Genomic DNA, 9,917 nt, shown 5'->3' with positions numbered 1-9,917 from the left:
CTTGACTTATTTAAGATTTGACGTTAATCTTGCTTTATATAAGACTTGCTGTAAATTTTGACTGACACAAGGCAGCTGGAGTCATTAGGAGTGACAAAGAACTGTTATTTCTGGACTTCAGATGGTCATATTATAGAGCTGAATTAGTAATTCTTCATCAAAATATTTCTTAAATCAATTTGAATATCAAACTTTGATGTTTGCTTTGATATATAAAATTCCTTGTTGCATTACTCCAAGTACTATTTGATCAGTTTATCCAAATCGATTTTTGACTGTTTCTGTTTTTGAGGGAAATTTGAAATGTTTTTTTATTTTGTATGGTTAAAAGTTTTTCAGAGTAAGGATGACCATTTATATGGAATACGTAGCACATGCATGTAAAAAAAAATTTTCTAATCAGTCTCATTAATTGATTTTTAGAGTGACATTCTATTAGTTAAACTATTAAGGTCAGAATATTGTGTGCTTAATTGTTTTGTTTGTCATTACGATTTAGTATAATTTCATGTTGTATCAGTTTGACTTTGGGTACCATCCAGTATTGTGACTTTCATGAGATTGGGCAGCTGTGAATCATGTTTAGAGAGCATCTTTCTCTAGCATCAGTGTTAGTAGTGTGTTTTAAAAATAGGGAAAATTTGAGATGAAAGAAATTCACATTGAAATGAAATATTAGACTTTTTTTTTTTTTAAATGCTTTATATTAAACATCTTAATCACAAGTGATAAAAAAAAGAAAATAATAGTTAACATAGCTATTCTGTTTTTGAAATACAGTATAATAAAGAGAAGAAGAAAAAGTTTAATATTTTTGTACAATTTTTTTTTAACCAAAATTGTTTACAATATGGTAGCTAAAATTTTATTATGTAAAATAATACAGAGACAAATTAAAATAAAAATATAAACTTTTTGTGAAAATTAAATTTTGGAAGTCAATTATAAACATTTATTCCATTGTTTGTTTTTATTAAATGCTCAAGTTGTTGTAGATTTTATAACTTATATAGTTAATTTTTTTAATATGTATCTTTATTTCTTGGCCATGATTTACAATAAAAGAAAGAAAAATAAAGAACTCCACGGGAACAGATTCTTTTTTTTGTACTAGATGTTCATTGGATACAAGCTGTTGTTTTATAATGCTAAACATCATCAAGTTCACGGTTCATCAACATTATATTCTGGGTCCAGGAATTTCAACCTCCGAAATAAACCCTGGAAACTCAACCTAACTCCGATCCGAAAATTATTCTTTTTTTTTTTTTTTACAACTACCGGCAAAAAAATCTCCAAATGTCATTTTACATGTACACAATATGTTTTTCCCTTTATGTACTTGTAGATGTCATCTTTTATTTTCCCTGTTTTTTTATAGCCATTCTCAAACAAAGAAACTCGGTATATACATACAAATACACATTGGTAAAGGTGAGATTTTAGATACAGCTAGCTGTTAAAAGTGTAAAACTTCCATGTGACATGTGCTAAGATATCCTATTGTGGTAACATAATACAGAAAGTTTATTTAAATAAGTACAAACGTATAAATTTCAGCTTTATAACTTTGTGGGCTTATAGAAGACATAGAGGAGAAAGGCTGAATATTATATTGGTAGAACAGTCAACAACATTTTACAGGCTTAAACCTATCTTCTTTCTCTGAAAAGAAAATAGGGTGTGATTTCAAGGGCAGGTGTGATTATAAGAAAATGATGTGATAAACATTTCCTAGGTGCATGAAGTGATTTCCAAGCATGAATTGGCAGCAGTTTGACATCACAATTAAGAACAGTGCTTTTTTTTTTATTTTTTTTTTTTTATATATATGTCAAGGACTGAGTTAGTAAGAACTGATTGTAGTGATATTCAAGAAGTTCAGATTACTGTTGGCGTATCGTGCATGTTTTGCATGTTTACTAAAGAACGTGTCAGGAAATCAGGAATGAAAGAAAAACATTTTACTGTAGAAATTTTGCTGACCGCATTGAGATTTATGTCGCCCTTGTGGTAATGGAATAAATCTAACAGACGAAATCAGAATGAAGAGGAGAATCTGTTTAGGTTACAACACCTGATAGTATGCAAGTGTTGTCATCGTAGAAATACTGTGTTATGATTTAGTGTTTGTACAGAAGATACGTTTATTGTTTATTGAGTTGAGAAATGAGTAGGTGTGCATATTTGGTGAAATGTTTCTCAATAGCCATAACATGTGTCTTGATCTCATTTTCATGTGTATCAGTCCCTCTAACATGTGTCTCCGCCTTCTTAACCTGTGTCTCAACCTCACTAACATGTCTCAGCCTCAATAATGTTTGTCTCGCCTTGATTGTTACTGAAGAGATAGTTTACATTGTGTTGTGGTATTGTAGTGATACTTGCTAGCAGTTAGACTTTCTATAAGGATCGTAGATCTTTTTTCTTCAGGTTTGTTTGTGATTTCGCCTTCCTGCAGTGACAGGTCTTATCCCTGACTAAAGTGTTGCTTATAAGTCAGCATCCATATGAAAGTAAAGAAACTGTGTTTAGATCAGTTCTCAAAAATGTAAATACTTGAATGATCTGTCATATAGTTAGATCCTTGGGTGTACTAGTCAAATTGGGGACAAATCTTACATTGTGGGTTACGATGGGGTTTTTTCTGAGAGGGGAGGGGTGGGGGGAGTTTAAAAAATGTGAAATTCGGTCACTTATTCAACACATCTGTAAACAATGTTATTCAAGATTAAAAAAATCTTTATCAGATTTTAATCTGAATTTTTATATCTTTCGAGATTAAGTTATTTGAAAAAGTCAAATCTGGGACAGCAAGACATATTAATGAATGGAAGTTTTGTGATACATGTCTGTCACAAATTAAACACCATTCTCAGAAATTTTATAGCTTTTTTTCCTTTGAGATTTTATTGTAATACATATCTTAATACATTCCTTTTGTATTGCAATATACATTGATCATTTCAGTGTGTGTTGTGACACCTCTAGGAGAAAGTGTTGTGCAAAAATTTCAGAGGTGTGTTCATACTCTGGTAGAATTATATGTCATTCCTTTCTTATGTCAAACTTTATTTTTAAGAACTTGTTGGTTTCCCTACATAATCATTGTTTGTGATACCCATTATTCCTCGTTCACACCCGTCGTTTCCTGTTCATATCCATTGTTTCTTGTACATAACCATTGTCCCTCCTACACACCCATTGTTCCTCCTACATACCCATTGTTCCTCGTACACACCCATTGTTTCTCGTACACACCCATTTTTCCTCCTACACACCCATTGTTCCTCCTACATACCCATTGTTCCTCGTACACACCCACTGTGCCTCCTACACATCCATTGTTCCTCCTACACACCCATTGTTTCTCGTACACACCCATTGTTCCTCCTACACACCCATTGTTCCTCCTACACACCCATTGTTTCTCGTACACTCCCATTGTTCCTCGTTCATATCCATTGTTCCTCGTACACACCCATTGTTCCTCGTACACACCCATTGTTCCTTGTACATTCCCAATGTTCCTCGTACACACCCATTGTTCCTTGTTTATATCCATTGTTCCTCGTACACACCTATTGTTCCTCGTACACACCCATTGTTCCTCGTACACACCCATTGTTCCTCGTACACACCCATTGTTCCTCGTACACACCCATTGTTCCTCCTACACACCCATTGTTCCTCGTACACACCCATTGTTCCTCCTACACACCCATTGTTTCTTGTACACTCCCATTGTTCCTCGTTCATATCCATTGTTCCTCGTACACACCCATTGTTCCTTGTTTATATCCATTGTTCCTCGTACACACCCATTGTTCCTCGTTTATATCCAATGTTCCTCGTACACACCCATTGTTCCTCCTACACACCAGCTGTTTCTTGTACACACCCATTGTTCATGGTTTATATCCATTGTTCCTTCTACACACCCAATGTTCCTCGTACACACCCATTGTTCCTCCTACACACCAGCTGTTCCTTGTACACACCCGTTGTTCCTCCTACACACCCATTGTTCCTCCTACACACCCATTGTTCCTTGTACACACCCGTTGTTCCTCCTACACACCCATTGTTCCTCCTACACACCCATTGTTCCTCGTACACACCCATTGTTCCTCCTACACACCCATTGTTCCTCGTACACACCCGTTATTCTTCCTATATATACCTGTTGTTCCTCCAACTCGCCCGTTGTTCCTTGTACACACCTGTTGTCCCTCCTATATATACCTGTTGTTCATTGTACCTGTTATTCCCATACCCACTATGAGGGCACTTGTTGCTGTTGTTTTTTGGCAGTTCATCAATAATCAACTGAATGAAAATAAAGTTGACAGGTTTTACCCGTCCAACACTGAAATGATTACTAAACAAAATAGAGAGTCTTGGTAGTGCTTGTTGTAAGTCAATTTTTCTAATAAGATTAGTTTCTTACACAAATAGAAAGCATTTTAGGGGGAAAAATGCATGTGTACTTTAGAGAGAATTTTTATTATGGTTATAGAATGAATTTCTGATGATATAAATCTAGTTTTGTCAGATTCATTTCTCTGTGTTTTTGAAGTGTCACGATGTTTATGCTAAATTTTATGATTCAAGAAATTTGATTTCCAATTTTTGCTTTTTTTCTTTGTCACTCACAGTGTAGACATCCTTTTGGAGCTTAATGTTTTAACTAATCCTTTTTATTACATTTTAAACAATTTTATTCTCAATGAAAATGAAAAATTTTATTATAAAAAGAAATCAATGTAACAAGTTGTAAATATTAGATCCACTTCATTCTTTATAGATATTAAAATGTCACTAATTGTATAAATGAAGTATTGAAGAAAAATAAATTAATTTGCAGCTATATTTTTGTGAAGTGTTCTTTCTGTCTTATACAGGTTTGTAAAACACCAGACCAGTATCCTTTATGAAAGGGTAAAACAAAATATTAAGATGTAATAAGTCTGTAAAAAAAATCCATGTTTTAAAATTCTTTTTTGCCAGTGTGACTATGAATGAGAATAATTTTATATATATCTGTCAGTGACTGACAGTATTACATAGTACAGATTAAGCTGTCTGTCTGGCATCTGATTTTCACTTTACTTGCACCAGTCTTTCCTGCCATATCTCAGTGAGATATGTTACAATCAATTCATACAAATAAAGTTCAGTCAGTTTTAGAGAGGAATAAAACCAATTCTAGGAAAGTATTCCTTAACACCAAATTTTGTCCTCAAAATTAATTTTTAGCCCATTATTCAAATCACCCAGTGTCCAGTGTCAATTCATTCCTAAACATTTCTTGTTATGCTTTACTTGAGAAGAACTGGATGCATCTTTCTGAAATTTAATATAAAAGTTCCTCCTGGTTTCTAGTTTAACACTTTAAAATTTGCGATTAGAAAAACAAAATGGCTAACAGATGGCCAAATTAGATTTGACAATTAAAGATCGTTATCACTATTTCTTCAATACATATAAATGAGTGTAATAACAGAAGAAAGAAAGGAAATGATATATAATTTATAAAGATATAAAGACCAAATAGTGGTGGGTGCTAAGATCCATAAGGGATGTTTTGTCATTAATGTTTGTTCATTATCCATGTATATACCTCAGTCAGATAATCCACCTGTTGTCCAGTGAATCTGCCAAGATGATATTTTTTGTATATGTCATTAGTGAATTATAACCTGGAATGTTTATCATTGGTTGAGCAAGTCAGAAATTGGGGGTGTGGCATCATTACATGGACAGACATTTGGATTTAAAACCTGTCAAAATGTCAATGTTCTTAGTAAAGTGATATTAGGTATCTTAAACTTGTTGTCTCAAACTTTAATTTTTGCTCCTCGAGGCTCTCAATGATAAAAATACTTCTAAGACTTGATTCGTAAAGTCACATATGAAATGCAAATCCTTTTAATGCCCTATATGTATCCATGTATGCACATGTAGTAGATGTTTACACGTGGTACAGACGTGTAGTAGATGTTTACACGTGGTACAGACGTGTAGTAGATGTTTACACGTGTACTGACGTGTAGTAGATTGTAACACGTGGAACAGACTTGTTGTAGATTATAACACGTGGTGCAGATGTGTAGTAGATGTTTACACGTGGTACGGACGTGTATTAGATTATAACACGTGGTACAGACGTGTAGTAGATTATAACACGTGGTACAGACGTGTAGTAGATGTTTACACGTGGTACAGACGTGTAGTAGATGTTTACACGTGTACTGACGTGTAGTAGATTGTAACACGTGGAACAGACGTGTTGTAGATTATAACACGTGGTGCAGATGTGTAGTAGATGTTTACACGTGGTACGGACGTGTATTAGATTATAACACGTGGTACAGACGTGTAGTAGATTATAACACGTGGTGCAGATGTGTAGTAGATGTTTACACGTGGTACGGACGTGTATTAGATTATAACACGTGATACAGACGTGTAGTAGATGTTTACACGTGGTACAGACGTGTAGTAGATGTTTACACGTGTACTGACGTGTAGTAGATTGTAACACGTGGTACAGACGTGTAGTAGATTATAACACGTGGTGCAGACGTGTAGTAGATGTTTACACGTGGTACAGATGTGTAGTAGATTATAACACGTGGTACAGACGTGTTGTAGATTATAATACGTGGTGCAGATGTGTAGTAGATGTTTACACGTGGTACGGACGTGTATTAGATTATAACACGTGGTACAGACGTGTAGTAGATTATAACACGTGGTGCAGATGTGTAGTAGATGTTTACACGTGGTACAGACGTGTATTAGATTATAACACGTGGTACAGACGTGTAGTAGATTATAACACGTGGTACAGACGTGTAGTAGATGTTTACACGTGGTACAGACGTGTAGTAGATGTTTACACGTGGTACAGACGTGTAGTAGATGTTTACACGTGGTACAGACGTGTAGTAGATGTTTACACGTGGTACAGACGTGTAGTAGATGTGAACACCTGGTGCAAGCGTTTTAGTCCACCATCAGACTTGGAGGGCTGACCAAACGCTCTTCGCCCGTGGTCCATCATTAAACAACTATTGCGTGATTTTTTCAATAAGTTATCTGGGATTTTAGTTGTTATTTCTATTTTTCCATTTTTTATTGTTTTAATTAACGTCGTAGATTCCCGTTGGTTCTTGGTGCATGTCCATATGATGATGTGTACAAAAATGTCTGTGTTCTCCTTACATATATGTGTATATATCGTAATTTTAATATCTCCAATTATATACATTAATTTCAAATCTATAATCTCTTGTCTATCTCGAGTGTCTGAAATATTATCTACATATATATGTGAGGAAAAAACTTGACATTTTCTTTAAACATAAATCACTCTCTTAATATCATCTTAATGAGATACCGTGGTCCATTTAAAATGGGTTAACCACAAAATTATATTTATATATCAATGGCAGCCCGTAAAACATTAATAAGTTATTTGATAATTACTTATTCATTATATAAGATATTTATCAGGTCTGTTTGCAGTGTTATCGGCCTGGGGGAACATCTTATCTCGTTCCATTGTATCATATTCTTTTCATTTTTACATATAAAGAATGAAAACATATTCTAAAAGACGCGTGTTTGTTTCTCGCGAAGGCTATGTCTACCACTACTCATACAGCTGGTCACGCCCACCAGCCTTGGAGACCGTACTGGTAGAATTTCAAACTCAAGATACCTTGTACAATTCTTTCTGCGACAATTCAAAGAGAGACGTGTACTTGGGCCCGCTAAAACTCCGTCAGATATGTAACGTAAACCATTATGTAAGATACAGCTCACAATGTACCTGGTCACTAATAGAGCGTTCTTACCGACTAACAGGTGTACATTGTACTTACATTGAGACGCTACTTAGTGCGTCATATATGTTGACTAGATAACATACGTCCGTATACCGTACTTGACACTAGGACACACCCGGACAGGTGTACGTTTCCTGTACTGACTGAGTAAAGGACGCTAAGTTACACCCGGACAGGTGTACGTTTCCTGTCTGACTGAGTAAAGGACGCTTAGTTACACCCGGACAGGTGTACGTTTCCTGTACTCACTGAGTAAAGGACGCTTAGTTACACCTGGACAGGTGTACGTTTCCTGTACTCACTGAGTAAAGGACGCTTAGTTACACCCGGACAGGTGTACGTTCCCTGTACTGACTGAGTAAAGGACGCTAAGTTACACCCGGACAGGTGTAAGTTTCCTGCACTCACTGAGTAAAGGACGCTAAGTTACACTCGGACAGGTGTACGTTTCCTGTACTTACTGAGTAAAGGACGCTTAGTTACACCCGGACAAGTGTACGTTTCCTGTACTCACTGAGTAAAGGACGCTAGGTTACACCTGGACAGGTGTACGTTTCCTGTACTGACTTAGTAAAGGACGCCAGGTTACACCTGGACAGGTGTACGTTTCCTGTACTCACTGAGTAAAGGACGCTTAGTTACACCTGGACAGGTGTAGTTTCCTGTACTGACTGAGTAAAGGACGCTTAGTTACACCTGGACAGGTGTAGTTTCCTGTACTGACTGAGTAAAGGACGCTTAGTTACACCCGGACAGGTGTACGTTTCCTGTACTGACTGAGTAAAGGACGCTAAGTTACACCCGGACAGGAGTATTTGTATTAGTCTTCCCAATTACTAACGTTTCGGGTATTTATGTAGTTTGATCAGGTATTTCAGATTAGCAGGTCTCTTGGTAGTCTAATCAGTAAATTATCAAATGGGATTCTTCTCAACTATTTAAGTTAATGTGTAATTTGTAGACAACCGCCTATTGTGTAAGCAATTCTAACCGTGTGTAAACAATAACAGCCGTGTGTAGACCACCGACCCTTGTGTAAGCAATTCTAACCGTGTGTAAACAATAACAGCCGTGTGTAGACCACCGGCCCTTGTGTAAGCAATACTTATCGTGTGTAAATTATCCTTACATATAAAAACTGTGTGTAAACAATATTAATCGTGCGTAAATGATACTTACATGTAAAAACTGTGTGTAAACAATGCTAATCGTGTGTAAACAATACCAATCGTGTGTAAATGATACTTACATGTAAAAACTGTGTGTAAACAATGCTAATCGTGTGTAAATGATCCTTACATGTAAAAACTGTGTGTAAACAATACAAATCGTGTGTAAATGATCCTTACATGTAAAAACTGTGTGTAAACAATACAAATCGTGTGTAAATGACCCTTACATGTAAAAACTGTGTGTAAACAATACTTATCGTGTGTAAATGATCCTTACTTGTAAAAACTGTGTGTAAACAATACCAATCGTGTGTAAACGATCCTTACATGTAAAAACTGTGTGTAAACAATACTAATCGTGTGTAAATTATCCGTACATGTAAAAACTGTGTGTAAACAATACCAATCGTGTGTAAACGATCCTTACATGTAAAAACTGTGTGTAAACAATACAAATCGTGTGTAAATTATCCGTACATGTAAAAACTGTGTGTAAACAATACTAATCGTGTGTAAACGATCCTTACATGTAAAAACTGTGTGTAAACAATACCAATCGTGTGTAAATGATCCTTACATGTAAAAACTGTGTGTAAACAATACCAATCGTGTGTAAATTATCCGTACATGTAAAAACTGTGTGTAAACAATACTTATCGTGTGTAAATGACCCTTACATGTAAAAACTGTGTGTAAACAATACTAATCGTGTGTGTAAATGATCCTTACTTGTAAAAACTGTGTGTAAACAATACCAATCGTGTGTAAATGATACTTACATGTAAAAACTGTGTGTAAACAATGCTAATCGTGTGTAAATGATCCTTACATGTAAAAACTGTGTGTAAACAATACTTATCGTGTGTAAATGATCCTTACTTGTAAATAC

This window comes from Ylistrum balloti, unplaced genomic scaffold, assembly GCF_031769215.1.
Source record: "Ylistrum balloti isolate Yb309-2 unplaced genomic scaffold, AGI_CSIRO_Ybal_v1 Utg370240, whole genome shotgun sequence".
NCBI classification, from domain to species: domain Eukaryota; kingdom Metazoa; phylum Mollusca; class Bivalvia; order Pectinida; family Pectinidae; genus Ylistrum; species Ylistrum balloti.
This window is presented reverse-complemented; position numbering follows the sequence as displayed.